Source organism: Amblyraja radiata, chromosome 1 (genome assembly GCF_010909765.2).
Source record: "Amblyraja radiata isolate CabotCenter1 chromosome 1, sAmbRad1.1.pri, whole genome shotgun sequence".
Classification (NCBI taxonomy): Eukaryota; Metazoa; Chordata; class Chondrichthyes; order Rajiformes; family Rajidae; genus Amblyraja; species Amblyraja radiata.
Window position 1 is genome coordinate 132824798 of NC_045956.1, and position 22569 is coordinate 132847366.

The 22569-nt window shown below is 41.5% G+C and overlaps 1 protein-coding gene across 8 annotated transcripts in view; it reads right to left on the minus strand.

Annotated features, from left to right (window-relative positions):
* Positions 1–22569, minus strand: part of rusc2 (RUN and SH3 domain containing 2) — a 101575-nt gene that overhangs the window by 60029 nt on the left and 18977 nt on the right. For 4 of the 8 annotated variants that reach the window (XM_033031056.1, XM_033031023.1, XM_033031083.1 and 1 more), the window contains exon 1: positions 3572–3731. The exons of 2 other annotated variants lie outside the window; for them this stretch is intronic. The gene's annotated coding sequence lies outside the window, so the exon portion shown is untranslated. Of the gene's footprint in view, positions 1–2028; positions 2195–3571; positions 3732–22569 lie in introns of those variants that run through there. 2 more of the 8 variants (XM_033031072.1, XM_033031050.1) reach the window with 2 other exon arrangements.

The window sequence follows — 22569 nt, forward strand, 5'->3', positions numbered from 1 at the left end:
TTTCCTGCATCTAGCCTGTCCAATCCCTTAAGAATTTTATATGTTTCTACAAGATCGCAACTAATACTTCTAAATTCCTCAATAGCAAGAATGTCCTTTCGCAAATTAGGAGACCAAAAATGCACACAATACTTCAGGTGTAGTCTCACCAGGGCCCTGTACAACTGCAGTAGGACCTCCTTTTTCCTAAACTCAAATCTAGTCGCAATGAAGGCCAACATGCCATTAGTTTTCTTCACTGCCTGCTGTACCTATATGCTTACTTTCAGTGACTGATGTACAAGTGCACCCAGGTCACATTGCACCTCCCCTTTTCCTAATCTGACACCATTCAGATAATAATCTGCCACCATAGTGGATAACCTCACATTTATCCACATTATACTGCATCTTCCCATTCACTCAGCCTATCCAAGTCACCCTGCAGCCTCATAGCATCCTCCTCGCAGCTCGCTCTGTCACCCAGCTTTGTGTCATCTGCAAATTTGGAGATATTATATTTAATTCCTTCGTCTATTCATCTTATCTATGCACCTCATGATTTTATGAACTTCTATAAGGTCACTCTTCAGCTTGCTGTGCTCCAAGAAAAAAAAACCCCAGACTATCCATAGAACTCAAACTTTCCAGCCTCTGTGACATCCTCGTAAATCTCCTCTCTGCATCCTTTCCACGTTAATATTCTTTCTGTAGCATGGCGACAGAACATCAAATATAGTTTACTCCAAATGTGGCCTTACCAACATCTTGTACAGCTGTCATATGACAAATCAACCACTGTACCTAATGCCCTGATCATTGAAGAGAAGCATGCTAAACGCCTTATTCACCACCCTGTCTATCTGTGTCGCCATTTTCATGGAACTAGTTCACTGCAGCCTTAGGTCTCTGTCCTACACCACTCCCTAGAGATGTACAATTTACAGTGCACGACCTGCCATGGATTGTTTTACTAAAATGCAACACCACACATTTATCTGAATTAAACTCCATCTGCCATTACTGAGTCCAGTGGTCTTGTTGATCAAGATCCTGTGTAACATTAAATAACCTTCAACACTATCCATTATTCCACCAATTTTACTTCCATCCACAGACGTATTAACCACCTACATTCACATCCAAATTATTAATGTAAAAAACAAACAAAAGTGGACCTAGCACTAATCCCTGTGGCGCACCATTTATTACAGGCCTTCAGACTGATAAACAATCCTCCACCACCACTCTGTCTCCAATCTTCAATCCAATTTTGCATCCAATTGGCTAATTCGCCAATGTGAGTTATCATGTGCTCTGACCTTCCTGATCATGTGGTACCTTGTCAAAGGCTTTAATAAAGTTCATGTAGACAACATCTCCAACACTGTCCTCATCAATCTTCTTGTTTAAGAAAGAACTGCAGATGCTGGAAAAATCGAAGGTAGACAAAAAGGCTGGAGAAATTCAGCGGGTGAGACAGCATCTATGGAGCGAAGGAATAGGTGACGTTTCGGGCTGAGACCCTTCTTCAGCATCAATCTTCTTTGTCACCTCTTCAAAAACCTCAATCAAATTTGTGAGGCACGATTTCCTATGCACAAAGCTATGCATGCAGATCCTGTCTCTCAAAATCCAGTTTGTAAAAAACTCCCTGTGGGGATCTATTGTTCTAACCAAATTCCAAAAAAAAATGCACATTTATATTAAAATACGAACTTCAACCATCAACAGCAAGAATTTCACGTGGCTTAAACAATAAATATTGTGGCTCGCAACGTTGAAGAAATAGAAGGATGCTTTAAAATAAGTACAAATACAAAATTTGGCATCAAGTCATTAATCAAATTCATATTTACAATATTTTGTAGTTTGTGTTTATAGCCTGAATACAAACCATTGCACAGAATTCAAAAGGAACCAATGGGCAAAAAATTATTATTTTATAGACAAGAAATAATTTAATTTGTTCTGAAAAATATATCTTTGATTGAAATAATAATGGTTGTAAAAAACCTGCTTTTGCAGGTCCATGCTCCCATCCCCCACCATCAAGAGAGGGTTTCCAGCTGCTCTACCTCGTCTGTGCCCATTTGCATCTGCCAGATTGACTAAAAATGATTTGTTGTGCAATACCACTGTCTCATTCTCCTGTTTGGGATTGGTCACTTTCATCACATGAGCTCTGTAAACAGCCTGCAGGCTGATAATTTTTTTGCCAACTGATGAGAAAAAAAACACAGGTATGTTTTTGTTCCGGAACAAAAGAAATCAAGATTCAATACAGTACCACGAATACAAAAAAATCATAGTAAATCATAACATACACAACAACATTTTGAGACATATGATTAGATACAATGATGAACTGCAAAATAGGCAATAAAATGCTATAATAAAAATACTGGGAAAAATGAGGCAGATTTATAATTCAAAATAAATGAAACTAACATTTTTTGAATTATGTTATTCCATGATTACTACCATGCTATGAAGCATAATATTTAAGATGGTGAATTAAATACTAATCCATTGTGACATTGGAAATGAATATAGAAATTTAACACAAATAGGGATTTAACACATACATTTCACAAATTAATATTGTGAAATATATATAATTGTGTTATATAAGATTGTATAAATGAAGTCAATATGCAATGTATATCTAATGTGTAGAGAATTTCCAACATTCGAAATGATCCATTATCACAGTCCATGTATTATTTTTAACAGGGTCTCCATTACACTGAATTCATCGCATTCAGCAGACACTGAAGCCAGAAATCTGAACCCATTCATTTTGAAACAGTAATTTAACTTCATGAGCCTTCTTGGACATAAAATAATTGAGGCGTCTTTTCGGTATGTTGAACAAGCATACCAGACCATCAAAAATGCATGCCATTTTTAAATTTACTCCACCCAGAAATGCAGCGTGGCACTTCGACACAAAACACCCCACGTCATTAATGGAGCATTAAATCACCGCCCGTCATTTAATGTCAGAGCGTAAGGATAAACCATTCCAGATTCCTCCTTATAAAAGAAAGTACAATATTTATACCACTTCCCCCATTTTTTTCTATTATGTGCAGCAGTAATGACAGAAACAAAGAATGATAAAATGTCAGCTGTCAGACATTACAACTCAGCTTTAAACAGCACATCTGAATTAGTCAGCAACTACATTCAAGCAGAATGACTTGACCTGCACTTAAATCTCCACTATATCTTATGCCCATGATGTAAACAGCAGCCATGACAGCACGGTGGTGAACAGCAATGATATCCAAAGATACAGCGTAGAAGCTGACATACAAAGATCCTCTGCATCACTAACCACAGCAGCCACACAGCATAAGGTTCTGGATTATCTCAGTAATATCATTGATTTCAACTGCTTGCACATGATACCACAGTAATTTAATCTGTATTGACACTCTTGACAATACTAACAAGTTAACAGAAAAAAAGACTGAACAGAGGGAAAACAATGCATTGAAAAGATACAAGCTTAATCTCCACCCGACCATGCCTTTTGTTCAAGGTCTCCTCATCTTTCACCATTATCTTTCACATACAAAATTACCTTCCGTTGTCTTGATGAATGCCTGTACCATAGATTTGCACATATAAGATTCTTACATAACCATTTTGTGGCAGAGCAGCTACTTATTTAATAGCACTATAGCAATGCAGTGGACTGCGCAAACCCAGTGCAAGTGCTGCTGCTTGCTGGAATGATCTAACGTCATCACTTAACAGGCATGCCCACGGCCACTCAGGTTCTGCAACTGCAATCAATGTCTGAGACCTTGGAATCTAATTGAGCTCAGAGTTAAAAGATCAGAGCACAAATATGAGAAAGGCTGGCCAAAACAAACAAAATATTTTACCCAGTGATTGCATATAATCATTCCTATATATATATTACTATTAAAAAACATTCAAATCTAATTATATAAAAAAGTTATCTGATCTAATCTAAATACAACCATTCTTTTCATCTACTTCACTTTGATTGTGACATTTCATTGATTATATCAATTGCTTTCTAAATACTTGTATATTAAATCTTGGATTGAATAAAATCAAAATTGTGAATATGTGATCTAACAAAACACTGCTCTGTGCAATACATCGCAGCAGCAATTCTTTTCCTGGTCCCTTCACAGACTTTTTTGGTCTCAAATTAATCAGATGGTATCTCCTTCATGGAGGACATTCTTGAGGATATTCTTCAACATCTTTGGCAATGTAATTCCTCACCTGCCTGATGCAAAGTGCATTGAAGACCAGTTAATTAAAAACATATGTTTCCAAGCACTGGAACATCACACTTACAAAAGGGGTTCTCAATTTTCCATAGGATGGGGAGAAAAATATTATTCAGAGGGTACAACTACACTGAAAGGACTTTTGTGAAATGAGGTACAATCATGGAAAGCTTTGAGCATTTAAGTTTTGACTGCATTTATGTTTGCTTTCTAGATTAGCATGTCATGGAAATAACTAAACAAGTTCTTCAATTTACTAGTTTCTGAGATCTCATATTCACTGACAATGCTAGCATGTATTGCCCATAAAATTGATGGGGGTACCTTCTTGAACTGCTGCAGTTCTACTGAGCTGTTGGGTAGGACATCCCACAGCCACGGACAACAAGAGACGCAGTGCTTTTAATTTGCAGGCAAAAAAGTGTTGGTTTACACCTTTAATAAACAAAATAACAATATTTAACATTTTAAAGGTGCCTTTATGCTGGGCTGATGTGTGGTGTCCTGAAAATGTTCAGCAGTGATACAAGTCCAAGTCAGGATGTTAAGCAACTTGAAAGGGAACTGCAAGTATTCCCATGGGCTTGTTGCCCTTATCCTTTGCTGTGGCAGAGGTTGCAGGTTTGGGTGCAACTGTTGAGAGTTGTCCAGTGTGTTTTGTAGATGGTACACACAGCCACTGTACATTGGTGATAGAAGGAATTAATATTTAGAATGGTTGATCAGTGCCAATTTTGGGCTTCTCCATTGTGTCTTCTGCCATGTAAACTGTGGAAAGGCATCCAGACGATACTCAGTCTCCAGCCTGCACTTGAAGCCATGGCATTTAGATGCCTGTCCAGTTGAAAATTTGGTTAATGTAGATCTCTCCAGGATGTTGATAATAGATAACTCAGAATTGGTGAAGCTATTGAATATCATAGCTAAGTGGTTATGCTCTCTCTTATTGGAGAGGTTCATTGGCTGGCACCTTTGTATGTCTGTATGCTATGTGAAAACAATCTTATTTATCTGCAGACTGCATTTTCCATCATAAATTCTCCTACTGATGGAAACATTTATGTAACTATTTCCTTGTGTATTCTATCTGTGTCTGCACAAGATTGTTTACCGAAAACTGCCTAGGGCACAAGTAATTGACAGGTCTCGGAGATTAAGAGTCTATCACAGAACTTGCAGAACGGCTAATCTTGCTCCGGTGTAGCTTTCCACAGCTAAATGTTATTTCCTTTGAATTCTGAGTGTCCTTGTTCATTACCATTTGTCTGGATGCTTTTTTGTCTAAATCAATGTATAAAAGATATGGTTTTCAGCATTAGCTCAGAGAGGACTCCCACAGACACTTGGGCTCTGTGTGACTCTCTCTCTCACAATAAAGTTTGTTCAGTTTCTACCTCCGTTTTTGTAATAGTCTTTGTTGGAAAATTTCTAACACCTGCCCACATTTATAATGGAAACTTTGAAAGTTGCCCAGTTTTGACCCTTAATCTGAGGAAGGACATTATAGCCATAGAGGGAGTGCAGAGAAGGTTCACCAGACTGATTCCTGGGATGTCAGGACTTTCATATGAAGAAAGACTGGATAGACTTGGCTTATACACGCTAGAATTTAGGAGATTGAGAGGGGATCTTATAGAAACGTACAAAATTCTTATGGGGTTGGACAGGCTAGATGCAGGAAGATTGTTCCCGATTTTGGGGAAGTCCAGGACAAGGGGTCACAGCTTAAGGATAAGGGGGAAATCCTTTAGATGAGATGAGAAGAAACTTTTTCACACAGAGAGTGGTGAATCTCTGGAACTCTCTGCCACAGAGGGTAGTTGAGGCCAGTTCATTGGCTATATTTAAGAGGGAGTTAGATGTGGCCCTTGTGGCTAAAGGGATCAGGGGGTATGGAGAGAAGGCAGGTACGGGATACTGAGTTGGATGATCAGCCATGATCATATTGAATGGCGGTGCAGGCTCGAAGGGCCGAATGGCCTACTCCTGCACCTATTTTCTATGTATCTATGTATCTAATAGCATTGAAATTAGTAGCATTAGTAGCAAAGTATAGTCATGCATTTTGGTAGTGGGAATAATGGTGTACACTATTCACTAAACGAGGAGAGAATCCAGAAATCGGAAATGCCAATGGACTTGGGAGTGCTGGTGTAGGATTCCCAAATGGTTAATCTGCAAATCAAATCGGTAGTGAAAAAGCAAACTCAATGCTAGCATTTATTTCAAGAAGGCTTGTATACAAAAACAGGGATGCAATGCTGAGGCGCTGGTAAGGCCGCATTTGGAATATTGTGAGCAATTTTGGGCACCATATCTGGGGAAGAATGTGCTGGCTCTGGAGAGGGTCCAGAGGAGGTTTACAAGAATGATCCCAGGAACGAGTAGGTTAGCATAAGATGAGTGTTTGTCGGCACTGATTGTACTCGCTGGCGTTTAAAGGAATGAGGGGGGACCTCATTGAAACATACAGAATAGTGAAAGGCTTGGATAGAGTGGATATGGAGAGGATGTTTCTACTAGTGGGAGAGTCTTGCACTAAAGGTCATAGCCTCAGAATTAAAGGAATTTTGTTTAGGAAGGAGATGAGGAGAAATGTATTTAGTCAGGGGGTGGTGAATCTGTGGAATTCTTTGCCGCCGAAGGCTGTGGAGACAAAGTCAGTGGATATTTTTAAGGCAGAGATTGATAGATTCTTGATTAGTGTGGGTGTCAGAGGTTTTGGGGAAAGCAGGAGAATGAGGTTAAGAGGGAGAGATGGATCAGCCATGATTGAATGGCAGAGTAGACTTGGTGCGCCAAATAGCCTAATCCTACTCCTATCACTTCATGACCTTGATGTACAAAGAGATCTTATTATAGGATATTACCTAATGAGTGCAGGAAGGAACTGCAGTGCTGGTTTAAACCGAAGATAGACACAAAAAGCTGGAGTAACTCAGCAGGTCAGATGGCATCTCTGGAGAAAAGGAATAGGTGACGTTTCAGGTTGACCCTTCTTCAGACCGTCTGAAGAAGGGTCTCAACCCTAAAAAGTCACCTATTCCTTTTCTCCAGAGATGCTGTTTGACCTGCTGAGTTATCCCCGATTTTTGTGATTATCTATAAGAATTGGACAAATTTGGATTGTTTTCTCTAGAGTGCTGGAGACTGAGAGGAGACTTGAATGAAGTATATAAAATTATGAACAGCATAGATAGGGGAGACAATCAGAATGGAAATTTCAAAGATTGGAGAGCATACCGTTAAGATAAAAGGGGCAATATTTAAAGGATATGTGCAGGGCAAATTTTTCACACAGAAAGTGTTGGGTGCCTGGAACGGTCTGCCCGGGGTAGTAGTGGAAGCTACCAACCAAGATACCTCATCTGCACTAGTACAATGAGGGGCAATGAGGAGGAATATAGAGATACAATAAACAACTTTGTGGAGTGGAGTGCACACAATAACCTCCATCTCAACACCACAAAAACGAAGGAGATAGTTGTGGATTTCAGGAGGGGGAGGAGGAGGACTCAACCAACACCAATCACCATCAGAGGCACTGAGGTGGAGGTGGTCGCCAACCACAGGTACCTTGGTGTGCAGCTTGACAGTGAGCTGGACTGGAAGAGTCATATGGAGGCGGTGATCAAGATGCTAATTTCCGAGTATGAAAATGGCCATAACTTTTTAAATACTTGAGATATGAAAGTGAATTAGGTGTCAAATTAAACTTCTTTTTATGCTTTATCTGATGGGATAAATTGCAGACTTGATTTTTTAAATCTCAAAATTTTGTAACATTGCTACAAAACGCTGGAGTAACTCAGCGGGTCAGGCAGTTTCTCTGGGTACATTCAAGGTAGAATTACTTATTAATAGTTAATTATATCACAGTCTTTGAAATGTGCATTAAAAAAAATCATACAATCATTAATTTTTACACAGAGTAGTGGGTGCCTGAAATTTGCTGCCAGGGGTGGTGGTGGAGGCAGATACGATAATGGCATTTAAGAGGATTTTGGAAAGACTTGAATGCAATATTTATGCTTTAAATTGGATTAGCTATGAATAAGGTTAGGCTAAATTACATTCCTAATTACATTCCACAGTAGAGCCATGCTCTGATCAACAGGTGCAGCACATGAATTATCTTAGTATATTCATGTATGGAAATCAGATTATAATCAAACACTTGGCCCACGTTGACCAACCTGGGTCTCACTGCACACCTGGTACTACTCCTGACCATGACTCCAGTTGCATACATTCTCTCATTCCTAACCCTGAGTCCAGTCTTTCACCTGGCCCCCTATTCTACCCTGATCATAGCTGCTTACCTGCTTAGGTTCCCAGCGTTGCACACTCCCATTGCCCCAGCTTTGACTGCAACACTAGTACTATTCCAGACCTTGACTCTGGATGCACACTTGGCCTTGCTCCTAGCCCCTCTGCACTGACAATATATCTAGCCCACACATAACGCCCCATATCTGACCCCCTGGGCATAACCTATTACGTTCAAGTCCACAGGTGCTAATCTAATGCGGTAATCTTTTATAGGGCACTTCACAGACCAAATTTTGTATGTGGCTTCCTTGTTATCTAACATGCTAGTTACTTTGTCAAAGAGGTCATCAATTGGTTGAACACAATTTCTCATCCATAAAATTATACTCACTCAGCTGTATGTATTCTGTTACCATTTCCTTCATTTTCCTAACAAACTGTCCTGAAGTCATTTTCACCCCCAATATTTTCAGTATTTTGCTGTCTTCCTCTCAGCTGGGACTTTTCCGAAATGCAAAGTCCAATAACTATATATTTAAGCAATATTATTTGATTAAATGTGATCTTGAGAGTACATAATATTTTCTGCAGTATTCATAACACAACAATGATAAAAAGATCTTTGTTTTGATTGCACCTACCAACATGCATACATTATTATATTACAGTTAATATGTACCGAGGGCAAATTTTTGTTCCAATGCTCCCCATTCCCAATTACTTTTACATTGAAGTGATTGAAATCTAAGTGAAGTTTAAATGGCATCAGAAAAATAAAACCTCTGGAATGGATGATATTCATTACCTGGTTAGTTGGAGTCAGTATCAGCACAATTACTATATTAAACTTTGAATCTTCAGATGTCCTGGTTCAAGCTAAAATTAAAGACAAATAATAACCTCCTCACACATTCCTCTGCAAGTATCTCTGTCACTCCTTTTAAAATATGCCCCTTCTTTGGACAAGCTGTTAAACATTGCCTCTGAATCAGTTTCCATCTGATTACACTCCTTGTTCAATTAATAAAACAATGAGATTGGGGACATTTCAATTCAACCTGTCAAAATAATTGGGGCGGAGGGGGGAGGTTAGAAATAGTCAGTGAGGAAAACAAACATAATAGTTGAGTGGCAAATGGCAATAGTGCTACTTTCTCAATATTTAACTGAAGGAAATAATGGTTATCGGGGCTGTACGTGACAGACAGCCTGACACCTTGCATGTCATTTTAATATTACACATATCCCATCCCCCTGGATATTCTGGATTAATAAATTAAGGTTTTGTCAACTCATTACAAATCAGGCTAATTACAAATCAATAACATTAGCCAACTGAAACACGAAGCGCTGAGCATTGGGATCCAGATATCACGGACAACTAGCCTCAGTTCCCCGCTCACATCTGGCAGTGCTCTCTGTCTGAACCAGGGGCCACGGAACGTTTTTGAAAATAGGGGGGCTGAGCGATCACTGATCACTCGCCTTGGAGGTACGCGGCGAGGAAGTGGAGCAACCGAGTGGGGGGAGGGTGTGGGAGGGGGGAGCACAGCAGGGACTTTTTGAAATTTGATGTATTAAAATCATGTTTTAGTGTAGTAGTATGTAGAAGTATGATTTCAATGTGTTTTGTTTGAAGTATTTTTAAGAGGTAACTTTTTAAGGGGTAACCTTTTCCACACAAAGGGTGGTGGGTCTATGGAACAAGCTGCCAGAGGAGGTAGTTGATGCAGGGACTATCCTAACATTTAAGAAACAGTTAGACTGATACATGGATAGGACAGGTTTGGAGGGATATGGATCAAAAGCAGGCAGTGTAGCTGGGACATGTTGGCGGGTGTGGGCAAGTTGCGTCGAAGGGCCTGGTTTCACTCTGTATTACTCTATGACTACATTATACCTCCACCATGCATGAATGCTTCAAAATCAAGTGGTGGAGTTTTATTGCCATATACTCAACCATAGAAACATAGAAAATAGGTGCAGAAATAGGCCATTCGGCCCTTCGAGCCAGCTGCCATTCAATATGATCATAACTGTTCATCCAAAATCTGTATTTCTTTCCTGTTTTTCACCGTATCCCTTTATTTCCCTAGCCCCAAGAGCTAAATGTAACTCTCTCTTGAAAACATCCAGTGAATTGGTTTCCACTGCCTTCTGTGGCAGAGAATTCCACAGATTCACAACTCTCTGGGTGAAGAAAGTTTGTCCTCATATCAGTCCTAACTGTCCTACCCTTTATTCTTAAACTGTGACCCCTGATTCTGAACTCCCCCAACATCGGGAACATTTTTTCTGCAGTTACAGTAAGTGAAAATCTAGCAGGCAAGCAGGATGCTTTCTCCAACCACTCCCATTTGAAGGCCACTGTCTTCCACCGCCTCTACCCAGTGCTTGGTATCTACTTCCAGAGCCACTGGTTGTCCTCCAGTATGCACCGAGCCGCAGCCTAGTCCATGCCGGTCACCTGGGCGAATTCGGCACAGAGACTCTCGTGGCAGCGGTGCAACGCTTCCGACAAACGCCCGGGAGTCTTGCACTACGGTGCTCCATGGCTGGAGCTGCAGCGAGCAACTCGCCAGCCCCGTAAACACTCGCCAGCCCCGGCTCCCCGTCCGCATCTGCTCCCGCCGCTTCTTCTGCTTCCATCCCTCCCTCAGCCTCGGCTCTCCAACACCCGCAGCCCATGAGATTTTGAAATTCTCGTTGATCACAGAATTTCTCACGAGCGTGAGAAATTTGTGACCAGCGTGAGAATTTGTCGAAACGCGTGATTCTCACGCTCAATGCTCACGCTCACGCAGCCCTGTATTCACTTCAATAAGTTCCAATTTCTAAGTCCTCATCACCTCATCTTTACCATGGACATTCAGTCCCTTTACACTGCCATTCCCTGCCAGAGAAGTCTCAGGGCTATCCGGTTTTTCCATGAACAGAGACCCAATCAGTTCCCTTCTACCAACACTCTTCTCTGCCTGCTGGAACTTGTCCTCACCATTAACAATTCTCTTTTGACTTTTCTCGCTTTCTTCAAGTCAAATATATAGCTATGAGCACTGACATGGACCCCAGCTAGGCCTATCTTTTTGTTGGTTACGTCGAATACCTCTCAATCCAAATGTACTTTGGCATCATTCCACAACTCTTTCGCTATTACATCGAAGACTGTAGCCACTGAAATAAAGTGCCCAATGAGGATTAGAGGACTGCACAACAAATGCTGGACTTTACAAATGCATTTGTTATTTTTTCCCTTTGAGTACAATATTGTGCTTATGCAATACAAACTTTTGTGTAAATGAGAGCTTGGCATTGGAGTAAACTTATTGATCCAATGTTCCCAACAGTAAATTACACTGAAAGGAAATACAGCATCTCTGATTTACTAATTTGTGTTTCTGTCACAGAACCGCATCAGTTCAACAACTATTTGTTTGGTTTAGTTCAGTAAAGAGATACAGTGCAGAAAGAAACCCTTTGGCCCACCAGGGCCCTGCCGACCAACGATCCTTGTACACTAGCACTATCCTACACACACTAGCGACAATTTACAATTTTACTGAAGGCAATTAATCGACAAACTTGTATATCTTTGGAGTGTAGGAGGAAACTGGAGCACCCAGGGAAAACCCACGCAAGTCACGGGAGAACATACACACTCCATACAGACAGCACCCATAGTCAGGATCGAACCTGGATTTCTGGCATTGTAAAGCAGCAGCTCAGCCGCTGTGCCGCCCTTGGAAGGGGCCACCGTGCCGCAGAAGTGGGATTCTGGAGCGTTCTAATTACAAAAAGTTGTGACCCAGGCTGCAATGTCTTTCGTTCTTTCAATGGTGTGTGCATGATTTCCACGGTGCTGTGATGATCCTTTTGTTATGGAACTGTCTAAACTCCCTGAATACAGTCCATCTGAAAGTTGCCTGTAGATTTGACAACCTAACACTTGGGTGACATCATCAATCTGAAACCCAATTAATGATGCTCAACAACTACACATTAAAGGTCACAAAGTGCTGGAGTAACTTAGTGGATTTGACAGCATTGCTGGAGAAAATGGTAGGTGACGTTTTGCGTCGAGACTGTTCTTCAGACTACCGATCCATGTTGTCCAGAGATGATGCCTGACCCGCTGAGTTAATCCAGCACTTTGTGTCCTTTTTTGTAAACCAGCATCTGCAGTTCCTGTTTCTCACAGAAAAAGCTGCCAAAGTACCGAATGAGTGTTTCAGGTGCCTCAAAAGGTGCTCTTCACTGTGCATTCGATACGCTGTATCAAATGGTCGTTGCATGCTACAAGCTGCAGAAAACAGTGCAGCATCAAAATATGGAGCAGCAGGAGAAACACATGGACCATGGATGATTCCAAGAATGAAAACGAGGACAAAGGTGATGAGACAATGAAGCAATAGCTGTTTGTATTATTGCCTGGTATGCACTTTGGTTGATTTGTGACCATTGTATGGTTTATATTCTTTTGGTTTCCACAATATTAATAACACAAAGCATTCCTGTAAATAACCAACTCCTACATGTACACACCCACTTAAACTCATGTTCAAAAGCCAATTCCATCCAAAAGTGAGAAACGAGAAACTTAGTACATTCAGGCATACAAAGTAAATTCATGATTTTAATGAAGAGCTGAAACTCCTATTCCTGTTAATCTTCTAGAATAGTGTTTAGCTGCAGATCCTGTGACTTCGCAGAGCTGAAGATGGCTACTCATTACCCTGCTCAGATGGCCAAGACGATTACCCCATGGTCTCTGTGAAATTCTACCCACTAATACTAATGCCTACTTAGCCAGTGGGGCACAACAACACATTGGGTACTGATTATATGATTACTTGGGGGGCAGCATTCTCTGGGGTGTTTTTGCTTCCATGTGCTGTAAGGCTAATATTTCTTACAATACCGCGATTAATTTTTACAACCATGGCTACCACTCTGCGGGAAAACATTTTGGTAGTGATCAGTGTGGTAACATTTTTGCATTCAGAGAGTGCACAACTATGGTTACGATATGCATTGGTTCCACCGATAACAATAATGTTATGTAGAATTATATCTCGATTAGAAGAATACATCAACATAAGACATCAACCCTCATATGCTGGGATGGCCTACTCCATCGCCTTGGCAATGAAGGGGAGTGTACATGAAGGCAAGTCAGCATATTGCACATTACCTTCTGTTGTTCCTACATTATCCATCATTAGTGTGCGGAAACAACATCTATGCCCGTCTGAGCAGAGCCTGGAAAGGGCAGCCCTGTTAATTCTACACTTGTCTCTGCCACCAGTGTTTGCTTTACATCTTCCCCTGCGTTAGGGTTTCACACTGTTCATCCACAGACATTACAAACATCTAAGTACCAGGAAGACTGATGCTAATGTTTCACAAATTTTGTTTTGTGTCTTCTTTCCTCTATCTGGTAACTATCTATAACTGTACCAGACATTCATAAAGGTTTTTAAATGCTCTATTGTGCAAACCAACTTGGTGAGAAATACATTATTCAGTTGTCATGACAGATGGATATCACCTACATTGAACAAAGCACATACATGTTCCAGACAAGTGCAATGTTAGACCAGATCAAATTAGCCTGATTATTTAATCACTGGTCCACATTTGGTGTGTCCTCCAACAGTCAGCAAACAGAAAGTCATGGGCTGAAATATTTATATCCCTTCAAGTGACCATTCTGCAAATGCAAAGATCTCCTTCGACCATTTCCTGCCTTACTTGTGAAGCTAGAGCCAACTAAAATATCGAAGCACTTGAAATTTATGCACCTGCAGTTCCAGCAATATGCCCATGACCCAGCAGATCACAACTTTCCAAGTACATCCTCAACTACAATTTAAACATGACAGAGGTTTCTGCCATTTCAGGCAATTAGTTCCTGACCCCTACCACTCTCTGGGTGAAAAAATGTTTCCTCAGTTCCCTCCAATCTTTCTACCAACTACTTTAAATCTACCAACCCCTGATTTTTGAGTCATCTGCCAAGTGAAATAAATGCTTCCTATTCACCCCACACATGCTTCTCATAATATGACACACTCAATCACGAATCCCCTCAACCTTTTCTGTACAAATAATACAAGTTTAAACCATTCAGACTATAGTTTTCTAGCCCTGGCAAAATCTTTGCAATTTCCTCTGCATCACTCCCTCCTCTCAAACCTCCCCCACCCCCCACCACCACCACAACGCCGTCTCATACTCTATAATATGGTACCCAAACTATGACCTACCTAGTATGATATATACACACAAGGAACAGCAGATGCTGGTTTGCCAAAAATACTCAAAGTGCCGGGGTAACTTAGCAGATCAGGCAGCATCTCTGGAGGACATGGATAAGTGACATTCCAGTCAGGACCCATTGAGTTATTTCAGCACTTTGTGTTCTAATGTGATATGTAGTCTCAGCATAACTCCCGTGCTCTTGTAGTATTTGCCTAGGCTGATAAAGGAAAACATCCCATTTTCCATTTTTAACTACGATATTGGTCTGTTTTACTACCTTTGAGAATCTGTGGACCATTCGGTGGGCGGCGCGACTCTCGTCAGCAGCGGCCTCTGCAGTCCGTCTGCGTTTTTATTATTTTATGTCTTATGTTTTTATGTAGTTTTTGTTATTTTTGTTGGGGTATGTGTGTGGGGGGGGTGGGGGTGGTGTGGGGGGGGGGGGGGTGGGGGTAACTTTTAAATCTCCCCCTGCACGGGAGACCCGACCTTTTCTTTGTCGGGTCTCCGTTGTCGTTGGGGCTGCAACGAGGAGCGGCCTCCAACAGGAAGACCGGGGGCTGTGGTGCCGACTACTCACCTCACCGTCGCAGAGCTGGCCGAGTCTAGAGCGCGTGGAGCTGTGGTGGACGCTGCTGCGACCCGACCCCCGGAGATTCGGTGGCTGCAACTGCAGGTTTGGCGGGCGGCACCGGGAGCCCGCGGGTCCCTGGAGGGAGACCGCTTTTCAGGGATTCCGCAACGGCGACTTCTCCCGCCCGAGTTGCGGGGTTGAAAAGCACCTGAGCGGGGCTTTACAGCACCGCTCCGCGCGGCTTGGAATGGCTGCGGGACTGCGAGCGCGCGCCGGGGGCTCTAACATCAAGACCCGGTGTGCGGCCTTGCATCACCCGGCGTGGCTTTAATGGCTGCGGGACAATTCGCCATCGCCCGCCGGGGGCTTTGACTTTGACTTTGACTCTGACATCGGGGGGGAGAGTGCAGTGGAGAAATAAGTTTTTTTGGCCTTCCATCACAGCAATGTGATGGATGTTTATGTAAATTATGTTGGGTCTTGGGTCTATTTGTTTGTAATGTATGGCTGCAGAAACGACATTTCGTTTGGACCTCAAGGGGTCCAAATGACAATAAATTGAATTGTATTGTATTGTATTGTATATAAATTCCAAGGTCTTTGAGTTCCTCTGTACGACTCAGGTTCCTCCTACCTTTCTCTCATCATTCTCTTGCACCAGCCCAAATAAATTACCATGCACATCTTTTGATTGCATTTGTTTTTCCATTTTTTTTACCAAATTGATCAAACCATTTAAAGCTTCCTCCAGTCTAACACGTCAATCCCACAGTCAATTTTTGCATTGACTGCAAACTTCTATTTAAATCTAAACATGGGTATATGTTAGAAAAAATAAGTCTGCATCAATAGTATATGTTACAAAAAGCAAGGGACCATATATTGAGCCCTGTTGAATTCTCACTGCAATCATTAAAACACTTATCAACCATTATCCTTTAACTTCCTGCCACAGTTTTGGGTCGAATCTGCCACTCTCCTTTACACCCCTTTACTTTTTAATTTGTTCACCATCCTGGCATGCAGGACCTTGTTAAAAGTCTTGCCAAAATTCACGGAGATTACATTAAATGTGTTGCCCTTAGCAACCTCCTTGTCATCATCTCAAAGAATTCCATCAAGCTGATTGTCCCTGATCGATATATGTCTTTCTGAATTCAAGTATGAATTCATGATGTACTTAACACCAAAGTTAACCTTGTCTGTAATTAATTGATCAATTGGAACCCATTTCTCATGTGTACAATCAGAAATATTTGTCAATAAAGTTTTATCTCCTGGTGCCTTTTCCATTTCACAATCTAATAAGTGCTCTTCAGCCTCTCCTGTGTAGTTGTGATCTGGCAGGACAAAATCACCAATGAATCTGTCCTCTCCTTGACCAACAAGCCCAGCATCCCTGCGATCCTCAAGCAGAAGTGTCACCGCTGGCTTGGACATGTACACAGGATGGAAAATGGACACATACTCAAAGATGTGCTATATGGGGAGGTCACCAATGCACGGAGGCCAAGAGGAGGACGAAAGCCACTACAATGATAGGATTAAAAGAGATATGAACATTTTTAACATTGGCACTGACAACTGGTAAGCAGCTCCTGAAGACCGGAGGAGATACATCCAGTGGGTATGAAGCATCACAACAGCATATGGCTCAAGACTCTGGAGGCTAGGCATCAACGCCACAAAATGGTTAATGGCAACAGCAACACACTCCTCAATCCAACAGCCAGAGACAACTTAGAAACATAGAAAATAAGTGCAGGAGTAGGCCATTTGCCCTTCAAGCCACCATCACCATTTAATATGATCATGGCTAATCATCCAAAATCAGTACCCCATTCCTGCTTTCTCCCCATACCCCTTGATTTTGTTAGCCCTAAGAGCTATATCATAACTTCACTCATGGAAGCTATGGAAGTGTCAAGAATAGGCCTAGTCAACCACAGCAGGAAATGCAACCATAGATATTGCATTTCCCTTTCCACATAGGACAACATCGTGCTGCAGATGGATGGATGCTAACTAAAACTATACACTACTACGTTGCAGCCGTTCCTGTATAGTTGTGGAAGGTCGTTTCCTTTATTTTGAGTCTGCTAATATTTCCTTAGTGACCCAGCAGACCGCCTAAATAGGCAGACTGCAGGTTTCTTCCCTGAGCGTGCCCAGAGAGTCAGAAGTGAATGGCGATAGCATTCAATAAGAGAGGCCAGCAGCTGGCTATCACGGTCTTTACCTGTCCTCTGAAGCAATGCATGAATCCTCCCACTGGTGAGTCCCTGCTTCACTATCCCTACAACTGGTCCGTGATCAGAGCCTACTAATCCCCAGTACATCTCCATATAAAGAATGCAGACCTAAACTGTTGAGTCTGTTTTGATAGAACAATCCTCTCATCTAAGGAACTAGCCTGGTGATTCTCTCCTTGAGCTGCCTCAAAAGCTATTACATTTTTTTTATACAGCATGCAGTACTCCAGGTACATTACTGCCTGAAATATTGCATTTGTGTGCATCATAACAGGGTTCCCATCTTTAATGGTCAGAAATGCTGATAAGCTACTAATGTCAACATTTCCTCCTATGCATTGTCAACTGTGTGATCTGTGCGAGTCCGCCTGCATTTCTAATCCAAGAGCACCTCCAGCCTTTGTGCCAGCAGCTGTTTGTCCCACCACTGAGGAAGCTAAACTTCCCCTTCCATCCTACTGCTGCAACAATGCCTCACTTATAATAATGAAGAGGACTCGTCTTTGAGTGTCCTCAATCTAACTCAGCAGGTTTACAAGCTCCACCTTGGAATGTCAATACTCTAATTGTGAATTCACTTCAGACCATTTACTCTGAAACCACAACATTTGATAGTAAAATTATAATGATGTTCCTACATTAAACTAACACTGATATTAATTCTGAACTAATTTCCTAGTATTGCAATATCGGAAACGAGGCTCCTCAGGTGATGAATTATGGTGTCCAATGTTTCCACACATTACCTTTGCATTTACTTTGAATTTACTTCACTTCTCCATGGTCTAACCTCTAAATGCAAGTTTGTCTTCTGGATCTGGAAAAACCTCGCAATGAGGTACTTACTTAGTTCGAAGAAACAAAGAACTGCAGATGCTAGTTTACAAAAAAGGACACAAAGTGCTGGAATAACTGCATTGTTACAGCAAGAGCTCTGACGTTTCGGGTCAGAACTCTTCTTCAAGCATCTCTGGAGAACATGGCTGTGTGATGTTTCGAGTCGGGAACTTTCTTTAATCTAAGGGTCCCGGCCAGAAACATAACCTATCCATGTTCTCCATAGATGCTGCTTGACCCGCTGAGTTACTCCAGCACTTTGTAATCTATATAGTTCATTTGGAAGCATAAAGGGCAGTAATTATATCATCTCTCCATTTATTGTTTTCTAGTGAGTACATACTTTTTATGTTATTGCTCACCATTTTCAATTCCTCCATCCTCGTTGTTTTGTTGCTATATTTAATTACTTATTTGTTCACAGGTTGTAGATATTACTAGTAATACCAGTTTTTGTCCATCCCTAATTGAAGGGATCGGACAATTTATAATTCACTAATCATAAATGTTATCACTAAGAATTTCCAATATTTTCTCTATGTAAACGTCTCATCAGCCAGTAGTTTCCTGGCTTAACCCTATCGTCCTTCTTCAATATGGGAAAAACATTAGCTGCCCCCAGACTTCAAGTACCTCACCTGTGGCTAAAGTTGTGCAAACATTCTATCAGAGCCCTAGCAATCTCTCTTGCTTGTAGATCTCATCAGGCTCTGAGGGTTTTCCCAGCTTAATGTGTGTCATTATCACTACCTCTTCCTCTTTCCTGATTCATACATACTATCTGTGTTGTCACGACAACACACACTAGACTGTCTCCTAGCTCTACACAACAACTTCTCTTTTGGAACCTGAGCTTACCCCTATCGCCCTTCTTCAATATGGGAAAAACTTTAGCTGTCCCCAGACTTCCAGTACCTCACCTGCGGCTAAAGTTGTGCAAACATTCTATGCTGCTAATGTATTTATAAAAGGTTTTGGAATTAAATCTTTAATTCTATTGGCCAGAAACATTTCATGTCCTCCTTTTGCCCTCTTAAGTATTTTCTTAAATCTCTCCTTTATCCTCTATAAACCTCAAAGGACACAATAAATAACAATTTCCTCAACTTGACATACACTTCCTTTTTTTTCCATATCAAACCCTCAATTTTCTTTGTTAACCAAGGTTCACTCATCTTAATGCCTTACAGGATCATGTGGATTTGAACTCTTATTATTTTGCTTTTTACTGTCTCCCACATAGGATTTAGTTTTTCCTTCAAGCAGCTGCTCCCAACTACTTTTGCCACTCTACCTAAAGCCTTTTAAGTCCGACCTCTCCCAATTTACGACCTTAGTTCTAAATCTAACATTATTATTTTCCATAACTACTTTAAAGTTCACTAAATTGTGGTCACTGTGTCAAACAGTTCCTCCAGAAACACTTCCGCCACAGAGTCATAGAGCCATGGAGTCACACAGCATGAAACAGGCCATTCAGGCCAACTTGCCCATGCCGACCAAGATGCTCTATCTAGGCTCGTCCCACCTACCCCGTTTGGCCCATATTCCTCAAAGCCTTTCCAATGTGTACCTGTCCAAAATGCCTTTTAAATGTGGTACCAAACTACCTCTTCTGACTGCTCATTCCATACATCCATCACCTGTGTGAAATTGGTGCCCCTTAGATGCCTCTAAATGTTTCCCCTTACCTTAAATTTGTCCTCTGGTCTTGATTCCCCTACTCTGGGTTAAAGATTATGTGCATTCACCCTATCTATCCCCCTCATCTTCCCCCTGCAAGATTACCCCTCAGCCTCCTAAACTCCAAGGAATAAAGTCTAACCTGCCCAACCTCCCCTCAAGTCCTGGCAACATTCTGGTAAATCTTCTCTGCACTCTTTCCAGATTAATAATATCCTTTCTATAACAGGGTGACCAAAGCTGAATACAATACTCCAAATGTGACCTCACCAACTTCTTGTAACATAACATTCTAACTTCTATACTCAAAACCGTGACTGATGAATGGCAATGTACCAAAAGCTTTCTTGACCAACCTATCCACTTGTGATGCTATTTTCATTGAACTACGTGCATCATGTTCGGCACAGACAATGTGGACCAAAGGACCTGTTCCTGTGCTGAATTTTCTACGTTCTATATTCCATGTTAACCCTTCTGCACTGTGATAACAGTGGGGAAGTTGTTTTTCCTGAGTCGGGCGGTAATTGCTTTCAACGGAAGTGGGGTTAGAAAGGTACTTGATTTATTACAAGACAGCGTGAAGTGTAGATTAAGTCAATGATGAAGAATCTGATCTATGTGATGGACTGAAAGGTTTAGAGGGATATGGGCCCAACATGGGTCAATGGGACTAGCTTAGATGAGGCATCTTGGTTGGCATGGATGAGTTTGGCTGAAGGGCCTGTTTCCATGCTGCATGACTCCACAATGCAAACATTCTTATACTTAGAAGAGGGGATTCTCTTCCAATAAAGGATGAGTGAAGTTAGAATCTGGGTGCCAGATGTTATGTTCAAGCCCATGGCACAATTAAAAAGAAAATTAATGTTATATAAGCAATTGATGCTCAGAGGGGATTTTACCTATGTGATAACAGCAATATAGAAACATAGAAACATAGAAACATAGAAATTAGGTGCAGGAGTAGGCCATTCGGCCCTTCGAGCCTGCACCGCCATTCAATATGATCATGGCTGATCATCCAACTCAGTATCCCGTACCTGCCTTCTCTCCATACCCTCTGATCCCCTTAGCCACAAGGGCCACATCTAACTCCCTCTTAAATATAGCCAATGAACTGGCCTCGACTACCCTTTGTGGCAGGGAGTTCCAGAGATTCACCACTCTCTGTGTGAAAAAAGTTCTTCTCATCTCGGTTTTAAAGGATTTCCCCCTTATCCTTAAGCTGTGACCCCTTGTCCTGGACTTCCCCAACATCGGGAACAATCTTCCTGCATCTAGCCTGTCCAACCCCTTAAGAATTTTGTAAGTTTCTATAAGATCCCCTCTCAATCTCCTAAATTCTAGAGAGTATAAACCAAGTCTATCCAGTCTTTCTCCATAAGACAGTCCTGACATCCCAGGAATCAGTCTGGTGAACCTTCTCTGCACTCCCTCTATGGCAATAATGTCCTTCCTCAGATATCACTATATTTCAATATATACATAATGTGTATCAATAGCAAAAGCTGGATATTCATGCCTGTAATAGTAACCCAAATATACAGGTCAATGGTAATCTAAACATATGTCCACAAATTGATCAGTTTTTTTAATACTGTCTCAGGATGAATAACAGATTGACTTTGGTATGTGGCGAAAGGAACATGATCAGTCTATGGGTAATTGGATTTTACATTAAGTTAATTAGCTTACCAAATGCCATTTTAGATTACGGAACAGCACACGAGTATGATTTACAATCAGTCTACCTTGAACGCAGCTTTGGAACCCTGTAGTTAGAGACGTGTCATAAGAGTTATACAGCGCAGAAACAAGCCCTTTGCCCACTTTATCCATGCTGACCAAGTTGGCACACTGGGCTAGTCCCATTTGCCTGCATTTGGCTCATAGTTATCTAACCCCTTCTTATCCAGTTATTTGTCCAAATGTCTTTTAAAAGTCGTAATGGTATCTGCTTCGTTGCTTTCTCTGACAGTTCCTTTCAGATATAGACTATCATCTGAGTGAAAACACGTTACCCCGAGGTCCCTCTTAAATCTATCCGCTTTCACTTTAAGCCTGTGCCCTTTAGTTTTAGAACCCTGGGATAAAGATTTTGAGTGTTCACTTCATCCATATCACTTATGATCTTGTACACTCAATAAGGTCATCCCACAGTTTCCTATGGTCCAAATAAAAAATCCCAGCCTACCCAACCTCTCCCTATAACTTGACCTTACAAGCCCAGGTAACATCCTGGTGAATCTCTCCTGCACCCTTTCCAACATAATGACTTCCTTCCTGTAGATGGACAACCAGAACTGCAGTCAGCATTCCAAGTGTGGTCTCACCAGTGACTTGTACAGCTGCATCATGATGTTCCGACCTTATTCAATGCCCTTCCCAGCGAAGGTAAGCATGCCAAATGCTATCTTCACTGCGGTGT